This window comes from Ambystoma mexicanum, chromosome 3q (genome assembly GCF_040938575.1).
Source record: "Ambystoma mexicanum isolate Mex_15411 chromosome 3q, UKY_AmexF1_1, whole genome shotgun sequence".
NCBI lineage: Eukaryota > Metazoa > Chordata > Amphibia > Caudata > Ambystomatidae > Ambystoma > Ambystoma mexicanum.
The window spans coordinates 92,540,798-92,558,111 of record NC_090926.1 but is presented as its reverse complement, the minus strand read 5'-3'; positions in this window follow the sequence as shown (position 1 = coordinate 92,558,111).

Sequence of the window (17,314 nt, the reverse complement as noted above, 5' to 3'; positions counted from 1 at the left end):
ATTGGCAGCGCATGATGTACCGCAACGGGGGGTGGCCCTCAACCCCCCCCCCCCACCCCAAATGGAGGGCCCCACCTCATGCAACCCTCCCTGGGGGCAGATATCTGCTCCTAGGAAGGGGCATCTGACCCCAGGGAGGGATGCATGAGGTGAGGCCCCCCTATCTGCGCCCAGGGAGGGTTGCATGAGGTGGGGCCCTCCATTTGGGGTGGGGGGGGGGTTGAGGGCCACCCCCCGTTGCGGTACATCATGCGCTGCCAATTCAGGGTGGCCCTCAGCCCCCCCTAAAAAGCAGCCTGTGATTTTGTATATTTTTTTTTGTTTACCCAACTTGGCTTGGTGCAGATGGGCCCATTAGTGTGGCTATCTGCCCCCAGGGTGCCCAAACCCTACTGCCCCATCTATTGGGGGTCCTGCCCGACCTTTTGGGGTGCCCCCCCCCACCCCACCCCCAATGGCTGGGGGACACACCTCATGCAGGCCTCCCTGGGCCTCCTCCAAACGGCTGCGTGAGGTACACCCCACCTCCATTTGGGGTGAGGGGGGAGAGGGCCACCCCAAAAGGTGGGGCAGGACCCCCAATAGATGGGGCAGTAGGGTTTGGGCACCCTGGGGGCAGATAGCCACACTAATGTGGCCATCTGCACCAAGCAAAGTTGGGTAAACAAAAAAAAATATACAAAACCACAGGCTGCTTTTTAGGGGGGGCTGAGGGCCACCCTAAATTGGCAGCGCATGATGTACCGCAACGGGGGGTGGCCCTCAACCCCCCCCACCCCAAATGGAGGGCCCCACCTCATGCAACCCTCCCTGGGGGCAGATATCTGCTCCTAGGAAGGGGCATCTGACCCCAGGGAGGGATGCATGAGGTGAGGCCCCCCCTATCTGCGCCCAGGGAGGGTTGCATGAGGTGGGGCCCTCCATTTGGGGTGGGGGGGGGTTGAGGGCCACCCCCCGTTGCGGTACATCATGCGCTGCCAATTCAGGGTGGCCCTCAGCCCCCCCTAAAAAGCAGCCTGTGATTTTGTATATTTTTTTTTGTTTACCCAACTTGGCTTGGTGCAGATGGGCCCATTAGTGTGGCTATCTGCCCCCAGGGTGCCCAAACCCTACTGCCCCATCTATTGGGGGTCCTGCCCCACCTTTTGGGGTGCCCCCCCCCCACCCCACCCCCAATGGCTGGGGGACACACCTCATGCAGGCCTCCCTGGGCCTCCTCCAAACGGCTGCGTGAGGTACACCCCACCTCCATTTGGAGTGAGGGGGGAGAGGGCCACCCCAAAAGGTGGGGCAGGACCCCCAATAGATGGGGCAGTAGGGTTTGGGCACCCTGGGGGCAGATAGCCACACTAATGTGGCCATCTGCACCAAGCAAAGTTGGGTAAACAAAAAAAAATATACAAAACCACAGGCTGCTTTTTAGGGGGGGCTGAGGGCCACCCTAAATTGGCAGCGCATGATGTACCGCAACGGGGGGTGGCCCTCAACCCCCCCCCACCCCAAATGGAGGGCCCCACCTCATGCAACCCTCCCTGGGGGCAGATATCTGCTCCTAGGAAGGGGCATCTGACCCCAGGGAGGGATGCATGAGGTGAGGCCCCCCCTATCTGCGCCCAGGGAGGGTTGCATGAGGTGGGGCCCTCCATTTGGGGTGGGGGGGGTTGAGGGCCACCCCCCGTTGCGGTACATCATGCGCTGCCAATTCAGGGTGGCCCTCAGCCCCCCCTAAAAAGCAGCCTGTGATTTTGTATATTTTTTTTTGTTTACCCAACTTGGCTTGGTGCAGATGGGCCCATTAGTGTGGCTATCTGCCCCCAGGGTGCCCAAACCCTACTGCCCCATCTATTGGGGGTCCTGCCCCACCTTTTGGGGTGCCCCCCCCCCACCCCACCCCCAATGGCTGGGGGACACACCTCATGCAGGCCTCCCTGGGCCTCCTCCAAACGGCTGCGTGAGGTACACCCCACCTCCATTTGGGGTGAGGGGGGAGAGGGCCACCCCAAAAGGTGGGGCAGGACCCCCAATAGATGGGGCAGTAGGGTTTGGGCACCCTGGGGGCAGATAGCCACACTAATGTGGCCATCTGCACCAAGCAAAGTTGGGTAAACAAAAAAAAATATACAAAACCACAGGCTGCTTTTTAGGGGGGGCTGAGGGCCACCCTAAATTGGCAGCGCATGATGTACCGCAACGGGGGGTGGCCCTCAACCCCCCCCCACCCCAAATGGAGGGCCCCACCTCATGCAACCCTCCCTGGGGGCAGATATCTGCTCCTAGGAAGGGGCATCTGACCCCAGGGAGGGATGCATGAGGTGAGGCCCCCCCTATCTGCGCCCAGGGAGGGTTGCATGAGGTGGGGCCCTCCATTTGGGGTGGGGGGGGTTGAGGGCCACCCCCCGTTGCGGTACATCATGCGCTGCCAATTCAGGGTGGCCCTCAGCCCCCCCTAAAAAGCAGCCTGTGATTTTGTATATTTTTTTTTGTTTACCCAACTTGGCTTGGTGCAGATGGGCCCATTAGTGTGGCTATCTGCCCCCAGGGTGCCCAAACCCTACTGCCCCATCTATTGGGGGTCCTGCCCCACCTTTTGGGGTGCCCCCCCCACCCCACCCCCAATGGCTGGGGGACACACCTCATGCAGGCCTCCCTGGGCCTCCTCCAAACGGCTGCGTGAGGTACACCCCACCTCCATTTGGGGTGAGGGGGGAGAGGGCCACCCCAAAAGGTGGGGCAGGACCCCCAATAGATGGGGCAGTAGGGTTTGGGCACCCTGGGGGCAGATAGCCACACTAATGTGGCCATCTGCACCAAGCAAAGTTGGGTAAACAAAAAAAAATATACAAAACCACAGGCTGCTTTTTAGGGGGGGCTGAGGGCCACCCTAAATTGGCAGCGCATGATGTACCGCAACGGGGGGTGGCCCTCAACCCCCCCCCACCCCAAATGGAGGGCCCCACCTCATGCAACCCTCCCTGGGGGCAGATATCTGCTCCTAGGAAGGGGCATCTGACCCCAGGGAGGGATGCATGAGGTGAGGCCCCCCCTATCTGCGCCCAGGGAGGGTTGCATGAGGTGGGGCCCTCCATTTGGGGTGGGGGGGGTTGAGGGCCACCCCCCGTTGCGGTACATCATGCGCTGCCAATTCAGGGTGGCCCTCAGCCCCCCCTAAAAAGCAGCCTGTGATTTTGTATATTTTTTTTTGTTTACCCAACTTGGCTTGGTGCAGATGGGCCCATTAGTGTGGCTATCTGCCCCCAGGGTGCCCAAACCCTACTGCCCCATCTATTGGGGGTCCTGCCCCACCTTTTGGGGTGCCCCCCCCCACCCCACCCCCAATGGCTGGGGGACACACCTCATGCAGGCCTCCCTGGGCCTCCTCCAAACGGCTGCGTGAGGTACACCCCACCTCCATTTGGGGTGAGGGGGGAGAGGGCCACCCCAAAAGGTGGGGCTGGACCCCCAATAGATGGGGCAGTAGGGTTTGGGCACCCTGGGGGCAGATAGCCACACTAATGTGGCCATCTGCACCAAGCAAAGTTGGGTAAACAAAAAAAAAATTACAAAACCACAGGCTGCTTTTTAGGGGGGGCTGAGGGCCACCCTAAATTGGCAGCGCATGATGTACCGCAACGGGGGGTGGCCCTCAACCCCCCCCCACCCCAAATGGAGGGCCCCACCTCATGCAACCCTCCCTGGGGGCAGATATCTGCTCCTAGGAAGGGGCATCTGACCCCAGGGAGGGATGCATGAGGTGAGGCCCCCCCTATCTGCGCCCAGGGAGGGTTGCATGAGGTGGGGCCCTCCATTTGGGGTGGGGGGGGGTTGAGGGCCACCCCCCGTTGCGGTACATCATGCGCTGCCAATTTAGGGTGGCCCTCAGCCCCCCCTAAAAAGCAGCCTGTTTTTTTGTATATTTTTTTTTGTTTACCCAACTTGGCTTGGTGCAGATGGGCCCATTAGTGTGGCTATCTGCCCCCAGGGTGCCCAAACCTTACTGTCTCATCTATTGGGGGTCCTGCCCCAGCTTTCGGCGTGCCCCCCCCCACCCCACCCCCAATGGCTGGGGGACACACCTCATGCAGGCCTCCCTGGGCCTCCTCCAAACGGCTGCGTGAGGTACACCCCACCTCCATTTGGGGTGAGGGGGGAGAGGGCCACCCCAAAAGGTGGGGCTGGACCCCCAATAGATGGGGCAGTAGGGTTTGGGCACCCTGGGGGCAGATAGCCACACTAATGTGGCCATCTGCACCAAGCAAAGTTGGGTAAACAAAAAAAAAATTACAAAACCACAGGCTGCTTTTTAGGGGGGGCTGAGGGCCACCCTAAATTGGCAGCGCATGATGTACCGCAACGGGGGGTGGCCCTCAACCCCCCCCCACCCCAAATGGAGGGCCCCACCTCATGCAACCCTCCCTGGGGGCAGATAGGGGGGGCCCCACCTCATGCATCCCTCCCTGGGGTCAGATGGCCCTCCCTAGGAACAGATATCTGCCCCCAGGGAGGGTTACAAGGGGTGCCCCCTTTCTACTTTGGTTGGGGGGGCACCCGCCCCTATGGGGGGACACCCCCTCCCTTTCATTCAGTAAATAATCCATGGTGGCTAGTGGCCCCCACCCCTTCCCCCAACCCTGTTTCCCATCATTTCATTTTTGTTTTTTATTTTACATTCCCTTGGGGCAGATGGTCAGCCATCTGCCCCAGGGTTCACATACACGTGCCCCCATGCTTTGGGGTCGGGAGGGGGGAGAGGGCTGCTTACTTGAAGCAGCCCCCTTCCCACCCCCCACCTCACAAAGAGATCCATGGTGGTCTAGTGGGTTGCTGGTCACGGATCGAGCGCTCTGCGCCGATCCGTGACCAGCAATGCCTCATATGTGGTGTCCTTGGAAAGGGGAGAAAGTCCCCTTTCCAGGGACACCACTTTCTGTTCAATCCCTGGTGGCCTAGTGGGCCCCAGGACCCCAAACCCCCTCCCACCTCCCCCCATCCCTCAGATTATTATTATTTTTTTTATATATATTTCCCTGGGGGCAGATGGCCAGCCATCTGCCCCCAGGGTACATTTTCATGTGTCCCCATGCTTTGGGGGCCGGGGGGGGGGGAGAGGGCTGCTTACCTGAAGCAGCCCCCCTCCCCCCCAACTCGCAAACAGATCCATGGTGGTTCAGTGGGTTGCTGGTCACGGATCAGCGCTCTGCGCTGATCCGTGACCAGCAATGCGGCATATGAGTGGTGTCCCTGGAAAGGGGAGAAAGTCCCCTTTCCAGGGACACCACTTTTAGGTCAATCGCTGGTGGCCCAGTGGGCCCCAGGGCCCAAAACCCCCTCCCACCTCCCTCCTTCCCTCGATTTTTTTTTTTTTTTTTTTTTTTTCCCCCACCCCCGGGGGCAGTGATCATCTGCCCCCAGGGGTCCCTGGCGCTGTGGCCCCATGCTTTGGGGCCACGGGGGAAGGGGGCCGCTTACCTAGTAAGCAGCCCCCCCTCCCCCACGCGTCACAAAAGGATCTTCGTTTGATCCGTGACGTTGCTGCCCGCGGATCGAGGCGCCCTGCGCCCGATCCGCGGGCAGCAAAGTCACACAATGGGTACCGTTGGAAAGGGGAGAATCTCCCCTTTCCAACGGTACCCGCCTCGATCTCCGGCTTGAAATACAGCCGGAGATCGAGGCGGAACAAGAAGGGCACTCACCTTCTCTCTCCAACGCAGCAGCCGAAAATGGCTGCTGCGTTGGAAATACTTTCCGTTTCACGCCGACGTGCGTAACGCACGTCGGCGTGAAACTGAAGGAAATCCAACCCCCGGGCAGTGAGGGGGGACCTCCCCCTCGCATAGCCCGGGGGTTGGATTACAGTTTTGAGCGATCCCTGCTTTGCAGGGATCGCTCAAAACAAGGTGCCAAAAAGGACGAGCTATCTCGTCCTTGGCACTGCGTGTGCACTTCCAAGGACGAGATACCTCGTCCTTGGCACTTAAAGGGTTAAAGGTGCACCTAAATTTGGTCAGGACAGTGATGCCACTGTTTTGCAGTTCATCCAAAAATATGTCACTTGTGAAATCCCTTCAAAAACAACAAATAGTGACCTTCACGGACAAATTGTACAATTTCAAATACACAAATGTGGCAAATATTGTCGTCGCAAATATAAAAACAAAGGGAAATACTACACCAAATACCGTTTGGTTTCCCTAGACCAGTTACAGAAACAGGTGAAGTGAACAACTCATGTCTTCAATTCGACATAGTATTAACGGTAAATCACCTAAGAGCACATATTACTGATTTACCGTTACTACTATGTCGAATTGAAGACATGAGTTGTTCACTTAAGGACACCCTCTCCATAAGAATGTGTAATCAACAATGGGACAATAACGCCGATCTCCTCACTGCCAAAGTAGCCCTTTCACCTAATTGCACCATAAACTTCTTTATCACCTACAGACCACCAGGATCTCCCCTTGACTACCAAAAGCAACTCCTCCTAAACATAGGCAACAACCTCAAAAGCACCACCAAAAGCATCCTTCTAGGGTACATTAATCTTGGCTTAGCTGACCCGAAGGACAAAGCAGCCGCAAATTTAGCCAAAGAATTATCTAACATGGGGTTCGAACACAAAATTACTGCACCCACTCACAGCAAAGGCAGATCCATTGACTGGCTAGCTGATCACAACTGCTCATCTGCAATTACCTCCATCTCAGCCCTTCCATGGACGGACCATCACCTCATCCAATTCACCATTCCTACCACGCCCTCTCATAAAACCTTAACTCATGCCCCACCGCTAAAGTAAGAAGCTCCAAAAAACTCACTGCTGCCAACCTCGCCCCTCTCCTTGATACCCCGCAACTCAAGCATCCATTCCCCCTTGACCCTACATCTCTAGCCAACATCTACTCCAGCACACTCACTCAAGCCATCGATTTCATTGCCCCGCTAGAAGAAAAAAAAGGGAAAAAATCAATACACTGCAATTCCTGGTTCACTGAAGAACTATCCGTCCTACGCACTAAGAAACGCAAAGCCCTATCCAGGTGGCAAGCAGCGCCTAACCAATCCTCACTTAATGACTTTAAAGAGATCTCTCTGACCTACAAAAAAGCCATATTCCTTGCTAAATCCGAATCCTACAACCAGAGAATCACTACTGCCAGTTCCAAATCAAGAGAAATGTTCTCCATATTCAAAGAACTCACCACACCAGCCTCCAGCCCAGACGAAATCATCAAGGATGAAGCATGGTGTACAGGCATCCAGGCTGCTCTCCTCAACAAAGTTAAATTACTCCAAGACAAAATAGCCTCCCAACGCAAAGCTCTCAACACCCCCACCTGCCCGCCCATACCTCTCACCTACATCTCTCCTTCACAAACACCACTTTTTGCCTTCAGAGAAGTCTCTGAGACAGAAGTCAAGGACCTCCTTAAAAAAATCAAACCCTCCACATGCAAAGGGGATATCTGCCCACCCTCCGTAATCAAAGAGTGCGCAGAATACCTCACCCCCATCATCAAGGCTTTTATCAATGCCTCTTTCGCATCTGGAAGTGTACCACAATGCCTAAAAGAAGCCTGGGTCCGCCCGCTCCTAAAAAAACCCTCTCTCGATCCTTCCTCCCCTAACAACTATCGCCCCATCACCACCGTCCCCTTTCTCCTTAAAATCCTAGACAAAGCCGCACACAATCAAATCCAACACTACCTGGAAACCAACACCATCCTAGGCAAAAGACAGTCAGGTTTCCGCAAAGGCCATGGAACTGAATCTGCTCTTCTAGATTTAAAAAATCAAATTACTAAAATAATGGACACAGGCAAACCTGCCCTCCTCCTCCTACTCGACCTTTCTGCAGCATTCGATCTGGTCGACCACAGCATTCTCACATCGCACCTCTCCAATGCTGCATACTTCTCTCACAAGGCTACCACGTGGATCACATCCTTCCTTGAAGGCAGGGCCATGAAAGTATACTCTGACCAGGATAGCGCCCCCCCCACCACTTTCAATTGTGGAGTCCCACAAGGGTCCTGCACCGCACCGACCCTCTACAACCTATTCACCAAACCCCTCTTTGACTTACTGGACTCCCTCAACATAGCGTACACCAACTACGCTGATGACACGCAGGTCCTCCTCCCCCTCTCTGGAGACTACGACCTTGACTCAGAAACCCTCCGCAAAATCTACTCGACTATCCAAACATGGATGGCTATCAATGGTCTCTGCCTAAACGGAGACAAAACCGAAATCATCATCCTAGCCCCTAACGAAACTCTAACCAAACTCAGCCCCGATTATTCGCACATGATCATCGACAGTATTAGCATTCCTGTCTCCTCTGCCGTCAAGACCTTAGGAGTCTACATTGACGCGACACTGTCTATGACAAGACAAACCAGCACCATTGCCTCAGCTTCTGCTCTGACTACCAAACTCATCTATGCCATAAAACCCTACCTCACCACGCCCAACTGCCTCTCCATAGCCAGAGCTACTATAGGAGCCAGATTGGACTACTGTAACGCCCTCCTGGCAGGCACCTCATCAAAAAACCTAAACAGGCTCCAAATAGTGCAAAACAATGCCCTCCGTGCTGCACTACACATTCCCAAAACTGACCATATCTCACAGGTCAGAAGACGCGTCCACTGGCTCCCAGTCAAGGAAAGGATCAACTTTAAAATCCTCACCCTCACACACAAATGCATCAACCACACAGCACCCCCCTACCTATCTGAAACTATAACCAAGAACTCCTCCGTCCGCCCCAAAAGAAGTCATCACGCTAACCAACTCCAAGTACCCACTGTAAAAAGAGCCAAAGCCGGCGGCATTGGCTTCCCTCACATAGCACCTAAGCTCTGGAATGCCCTCCCCAACTCGCTCAGAGCAGAACCATCTCTGTATCTCTTTCGCAAATCCCTCAAAACCACGCTATTCAGCTAACTCCACCTTCCCTTCACCCACTTCAGCTCGCACACATCTGCTACGAAAAGTGTTTGACACGAAATGCTTCCTGTAATGAAAATTGCTTTGTAACCATCTTCCTTCCATTGTAACCAGACTATGTATGTATTCATGTAACAGCGCCACGATGCCCCCGGGCTGACGTGCGCTTTAAATAAATCTGAATAAATAAATAAATAAATAAATTACATAAAAAGAACAGAAGAATCAAAATATATCAATGATTACAATGCAATCATTGCCCTCTTATGGAATGCAAACATAGATGTGCAGTACATTGCAGACAATTCCACTGCAGTGGCACGATATGTGACAGCCTACTTAACAAAAGCAGAAAAAGCAGAGCTTCAAGACCTCTGGAATGACCTATCATCAGACAAAACACTATCTCAGAAATTGTACAGGCTAGGCATAAAAATGCTCTCTCATAGAGAATGTGGCACCTACGAAGCTGCAGATCATTTAACCGGTACTGCTTTGTATGGAAAATCTGAAAATATAGTATGGCTAAGTCTTGGTCCTGCTAAATCTAGAAAAAGAGTTCTCAAATCATATGAGGACATAGAAACAATAGCCAAAAATTATTCCAACAGCCAAGACATTTTGAAAAACAATTTACTAGACACATACTACCCGAGCAGGAGTACCACTTTGGAAACCATGTGTCTATACCACATAGCCCAAAACTTTGTATACACAAATAATATAAAACCCGATGAAAAAAAAGTTAGATATAGAGTGAGAGATTGTGAAGGCAGCTTAGTGAAACTTACCAAACAAAGCTTAATTTATAATGTCAAATTGTCATTAAAAACTACTCAACAGAAAAAAACTATATTACATGTCACTGCTACAACTTTTTAAACCATGGAGAAAAGAAGAAGAGATACTAGATAACTATGACTGCTATGAAGACGCTTTCAAAGCAAATGAAAGCACTATCACCGATGTGAACTTTACGCAGTACAAAACAATGTTGCACAATGAACAGCAACACGAAGAAGAACTCCAGGCCCAACTAGATAAGGACACTCCCGACAGTAGTCAACCGTCTCTAACAGGAAGCCAAGAACCACTGGGACAGCCACTAATAGCAAATGAGGCAGAATTAGCTATGACAGAAGTAGAAAACACCATGTGTCACTCTGAAGAAGATACATAAGACTTAACTGTACTGCAATCACAACTTAACAAACCTATACTGCTGTACGTCAGTGGTGAAGCTGGTTCAGGCAAAACATTCTTAATCAAAATCATCAGCAAGTTCCTTCAGCAATTGACAAACAGCAAACTGTCATCTGTTGTAATTGCTCCACAGGTTTAGCTGCCTACAACATAGGCGGTGTCACTTTACACCGAATACTACTCCTTCCAGTAGAACACCAAAACAAATTAGACTATTACAAACTTTCTACAGAAGCTGCAATGGAACTATTCAGAGTATTAAAACAAATGAAAATGCTACTAATAGATGAAGTGAGCATGGTCTCCAACCTAATGTTGGCTTTGATTCACCTCAGATTGCAAGAAGTACTTAAAACAGGCTACGAAGAACTCTTTGCAGGAAAACACACAATTGTTTTCGGAGATCTTCTACAATTGACACCAGTGGAAGGTGAACCTATTTTTAAAACCTTAGGACACAAACTCTGCCGTAAAACTGTTGGCAGCATACGAAATGTCAACCTTTGGCAACATTTCCAATACAGAGAATTAACAGAAACATGTGTCAATCTGCAGACCTTACTTACGTCAACATTTTAAAAAGTATGAGAGTTGCTGTACTATCTCAAGAAGCACAAGCAATATTGAAAACCCGGCACATCCATGCATTTTATGGCAATAACACATGTGCTACTGATGTTATGGAACAATTAGCACACAAAAATGTCAATTGTATGGCCTTAATGCCAACTCTTGCAAGCTGTTCCAAATTCAATGAAACAATGTTAAAAAAAGAAATGCAACCAATAAATGAAATTTGCTCTGACAAACTGGACGTACATGGTATGACACTACCCATGTGTCAGCAAGCCACAACAAGACTAAATACCTTAGAAAATTCAATATCCAACCCAGCTGGGTTGGAAAAAATATTAAAATTATCCTTACATTATAGAGTAATGCTTAAACGTAACCTTGACGTGGAGCAAGGACTAGTTAATGGGGCACTGGGTACAGTTGTTGGCTTTCAAAGATACCCACGTGACAAAAACATTCAGTTTGTCAATATTCTCTTTGACAAACTTTCAGAAGTAAAAAGGATAGGGCTCTCAACAGCTTGATTCCTTCTATTCAAAGACATGTATGTTCGTAGAGAACAATGTTCTCTAACTCTTGCATATGCAGTCACCATTCATAAATCCCAAGGTCTTACCTTAGACAAAGCATTGATAGATATTGGAAACACAAAGAAGGCATGAGCTACTATTAACTATCTAATCAACTTTGATGCAAGTATAGTGAACACTGATATTCCTTGCATTTTAGAATACAATAGACTACGTTCACTGTAGACCCCCCATCTGAAATCATAGCCTGTTCCACAAAAAGGAAAACGTTGTAAAAGAAAACTAATTCAAACAGAAATGCAAAAGGATCTGACTGCAAATCCTTCAAAGAGAGTAAAAGAAGTTAATACTTCATCAATTACCACAACCAAAGAAGAACCTATTAGTGAAAGTAAATCAGGTACTTCTTCAAAGAAGGAACACAAACTCCCAAAAAATCACTCGGACACAGAACTATCAGGTCCATTCAAATTTTCAAATGTAACTGGTGGAAGTTGCTACGCAAATGTAGAAATTCATATTCTATTTCAATTGCCACCAATTTTTAACAACATTTACTTACACAGTACAGACCAATTATGTTTGCAAATGTTAGTCCTTCATAGAAACGCAACAAACAATCCTGACAACACGTATAGTGTTCACAGAAAAAGACAAGAATTGGACTACTGTGCTGGAATGGTGAGGATCACTATAAACTCACAAGAAGATCCGCAAGCATTTCTAATGTACTTACTACAAGTACTGGAAAACAAAAACATACCTATGAATGAAATCTTACAGATTTCAAACATGTGGAAACATACATGCACTCTCTGCAACAATGTGACACAGGAACAAATCCCTAATGAGCGGTTTGTGTATATATCCATACCTAATTGTGAATCCATTCCATTTCAGCAACTTGTACAAAATGCAAACCATGGCAGATTATGTACTATCTGCAATTCATATAATCGCTCCACCTTACTCATAAAAACACATAGTAACTACATAATACTAATGCTTCTACGTTACAATGCAGATGGTACAAAAAACAACTGCAAGCTGACTGGATTCACACACGGTCAAGTGTCACTTGGTAAGAAAACCTTCACAACGTTCGGTATAATCTACCACGCAGAAGCCACAAACAATGCAGGTCACTACGCTGCATATATTAAAAAGAAATGTGGATGGTTCGAATGTAATGATAGTAGCATTACTCTAAAGCAGAGATTACCAGTAAATCTTACAAACGCTTATTTAATCTTCTTAAAGCCAAAATTGAATAACTAATCTGTACTTCAACATTAACAAAAATGCAATTAAAAGACTATAAACAGTTACAATACGCAAACAGGTATCTAACTGGCCCAAGATTATATAACAACCACACAGATAAATGAATGGCACTGAAGTGTAACAAAAAATAGACAGTTAGAATACGCCAACAGGTATCTGACTGCTCCAAAAATGTGCAACAAGCCAACAGATAGAACATTAACCAGAAACAACAAGTGAACACTCAAAGGAAACAAACAAATAGTGTGTAGCATAACAAAAAAAGGTTTTTTTTTTATCTGACAAGGATTTTTTCCCCCACACCCAATGATTTGAAAAACAAACACAGAAATCGAGCAAAATGCACAGTACACTGGTTTGTAAACTAAACTTGAGGGTTGAAACATAGCTAAAATGTCTATTATGCAATGTAATAAGTCTTTATAAAATACATTCACTAACATGCTCTTTTCTTTAATCACAGAAATTGAAAAAGAATATTTCCTCCTGGTACTAAAGTCGTGTAAAAGAAATATTGAATCTCACAAATGAAACAGTAAGTATATTTTCAAATATTTCATACATATTCAAATGTATATGTGTGATCTATGGCTGTAATATGGTGTGGTGGTTGTAGCCAGGGCCTAGAGTCTTGGGTATATAGCCTACGGCCTATGGCCTTCAGTCATGCACCCAAGACTCTAGGTCCTAGCCACAACCAACGCAGCATATCACACCCATTGTGGCTTATAACTGCACTGCTTATAACTTTGGTCTTGGGTGCTTGGCCTTCGGCCATGCAACCAAGACTGTAGGTCCTGGCCAAAACCACCGCAACATATCACACCCATTGTGGCTTATAACTTTAGTACTTAGAATTTTGATCTTGTGTGCATCCAAGACTGTAGGTCCTGGCCAAAACCACCGCAACATATCACACCCAATGTGGCTTATAACTTTAGTACTTAGAATTTTGGACTTGTGTGCATGGCCTTTGGCCATGCACCCAAGACTTAGGTCCAGGACACAACCACGACTGTATATGAAACCCATGGTGGCTTATAACTTCAGTGCTTACAACTTCAGTCTTGGGTGCATGGCAATCAGCCATGCACCCAAGACTCTAGGCCCTGCCCACAACCACCTGATAGATATTCAATTCTATGGGTGTATCTATGAGTGTGATATGCAGGAGTGGTTGTGGCCAGGGCCTAGAGTCTTGGGTATATGGCCTACGGCCTACGGCCTGCGGCCATGCACCCAAGACTCTAAGCCCTGGCCACAACCACCTCAGCATATCAGAATCATGGTGGCTTATAACTCATTGTCACACGCACAGAAAGAAACATTTTTACTGCAGCATATACTCAATTTGCACCCAACACTCTAGTCCGTACCCACAACCACCTCAAAGATATTCGATTCTATGGGTGTGAAGTATGGGTGTGATATGCTGCAGTGGTTGTGGCCAGGGCCTAGAGTCTGAGGCTTATGGCCTACGGCCTACGGCCTGCAGCCATGCACCCAATACTCTAGGCCCTGGCCACAACCACAGCAGCATATCACACCCATGGTAGCTTATAAGTCATTACCACACCCATAGAATGAAACATTTTAACTGCAGAATATACTCAATTTGCACCCAGGACTTTACGCCCTGCCCACACCTACCAGATTGATATTCGAATGTATGGGTGTGATGTATGGGTGTGATATGGTGCAGTGATTGTGGCCAGGGCCTAGAGTCTTGGGTGTATGGCCTACAGCCTGTGGCCTGCGGCCATGCACTCAAAACTCTAAATCCTGCCCACAACCACTGCAGTATATATAACCCATGGTGGCTTATAATTTTACTCCTTATGGCATATCACACCCATAGTGGCTTATAACTTCAGTACTTATAATTTTGGTTTTGGGTATATGGCCTTTGGCCATGCACCCAAGACTCTAGGTCCTGGCCACAACCACCGCAGCATATCACACCCAATGTGGCTTATAACTTCCATTATGGCTTATAACTTCACTACTTCTAAATTTAGGCGCTCTCCACAACCACCTAATAGATATTCGATACTACGAGTGTATCTATTGCTGTGATATTCTGCGCTGGTTGTGGCCAGGGCCTACAGTCTTGGGTGTATGGCCGTAGATATTGGAATCTATGGGTGTGATCTATGGGTGTGATATGCTGCAGTGGTTGTGGCCAGGGCCTAGAGTCTTGGGTGTATGGCCTCCGGCCTTCGGCCTACGACCATGTACCCAAGACTCTAGGCCCTGGCCACAACCACCGCAGCATATCACACCCATGGTGGCTTATAACTCAGTACCACACCCATAGAATCAAACATTTTAACTGCGGCATGTACTCAATTTTAATGACCGCTGACACCACGCGTGTCCTTAGAACAGTTTCAACTTGCCTGCGCATAGCACGGACGGAAATACTATCCTTATGAGACCCCTCATTTTCAGTAATTACAAAGATCCCGGACAGCGCGGCCATGGCGAAAACATCATTAGCACCTGCTGCCTGAACAAATACAGTATTTTACCCATCTCTTACTCTCTAAACCTCCCCAAGCACTCTGACACACCAAAACACTCCGCAAAACTGCATTTCGCCTCTGTTCGCCGCCGCGCTGTCTGTGGATCCAAGATGCCGGGCTCATCAGAACAATCTGACGCAGATCACGCCTCACTCCAGCCAATCGGCGGACACGTCGCGTGTCATGATGCGAGCCCATTAGCCAATCGTTATCTTGTCCGCGGAGCGAACAGGGAAGTGTGACCGTGGAGCTAACATAGATATCAGTGATTTTTTGAGACATACTTTTTGGTTGTTTTAAAGAAAACTACTGGGCGGATTGGCACCAAATTTACAAAAAGCATGCTTTCGGGATCAAGCTCCTGCTCCTGCTGCAAATTTGGTGAAAATCCGTCCAGCGCAAGGTTTTTCCCCCATTCAGTCTATGGGAAAAAAAGACGTTTTTGACCCCCCTATAACTTTTACCCCCGTGGACCAAACCTCACCAAACTTTGCAAAAAAAAAATTCAGGGTGGGCCATATACTTTTGCAAAGTTTGGTGAGGATTTGATCAGGGAGAGCGAAGTTATAAGCCACCCAAAAAGAGCTCTTCCAATAGAAACAGCAACTTAACCATAATTACACGCCCGCTACCGCGAGCCTTGTAATATATATATATATATATATATATATATATATATATATATATATATAAAAAAAAAAATATATATATATATATATATATAATAATGTTCTTAATCTTTGTGAATGGAGGACAGTACGCAGCGCAAAAGAGGTTCAAATCCTGGATCTGCACTTTGAAACCTGAGGTACGGTATTAGATGTATTATAAAAAAAAACAATAAAATTAGATACAACAAATTGTTACTTAATCTCATACATTGTTCTTTGACAGGAGTTCTCTCATTGTGTTTTTCCTCATGTCCCACATTCTTGGTCCTCAAATTTACAGAGTACCATATGTCATTTTATTTCTTGAAGTCCCACCCCTATAATTTATAGAATGCTCCAAATATAATATAAAAATGATATGCACTCTAAGTTCTCTTATGTTGTGTGAGCAGAACAATGGGTTATTGTTGCTTGGTTGGTACTATGCTTGCTTTGTGGGAATTTTGTGAACTATTGTGGGGGGCATATATGGGTTCAGTGTGTGTGTGTGTGTGTGTGCCCCCTCCCTCATTGTGGCCATAACATGACCAAATCATAACATTATATCCCTATGTTTTTCCGAATCTCATGTATGATGCTCTCTCTTTCCACATGTCCAAGTTCCCTTCTCTTCACTCCTTCTAATAAACCAATCATCATAGGTAGTACTGATCCAAAACAGGCTCAGGACTTGTGCCAAATCCTCCTTATTTCTGTTTGTGATCTTTAACTGCTAAATACATTTTCTTTAAACAAGCCTTTGTTTTTGTCAAATTAAATGTATCTATGTTTCTCATCAAGAGCTATCACTGTTCCTCAATTAATTATCTCAATTTGTGCAGCTCCTACCTTGCTTATACTCATTGACCCTTCTTTCTCATCCATGGGTACTTTTTGTCTAAATAAGAACTCTGTAGGTTATCTTAACAATCTGCCCTTTCTTTTTAAAAGTTATGCTAGTGAGTATGTGTGCTCCATAAGTAATACTTCTTGGGCTAATGATTCATATACATTATTGTGTACTGACCTAATTAATAATTGGGTTTTTACATATTATCTTTTGGTCAGTTTACTCAAATTTCTTCCCAGTATATCTGCTGACATTTTGAAGAATAATATACACTAATGGTATAGAAAGGTCATGCTTCCCTACCGTATGGTGCGTGGTGGGTGTAAATTCAACCTTTGGCTGGTGAAAGTGCTCCCTCTTGTTACTATCACTTCCCCTATTCTTGGTAAGGGTGTCGTGTCAGTTGTGATAATTCCTGCTACGGTTATGTAGGGGCTTGCCATGCTTAAACGAGGGCCAATTGCTGTTGCGTTAACCTTCCTTGTTGTGTAATTTGCATTTACAATTGAACTTTTATTCTCAGCACATGTCTGGCACTGTGTGTGATCTTGGGCATAATATTCCTATGGTTCTATGCTATGCAGTGGTGATATGTTGTCTCCTCTCTGTCTGTCCTTGGTTACTTTTCTACCCAATGTCCTCACTGTCTATTTACCTGCAATACTCTCATGTGCCTACATTGCAATCTCTGTCTCCCTCTTGCTCTCTCATGCCTGTTTCTTTCTCACCACCGTCCCTTTC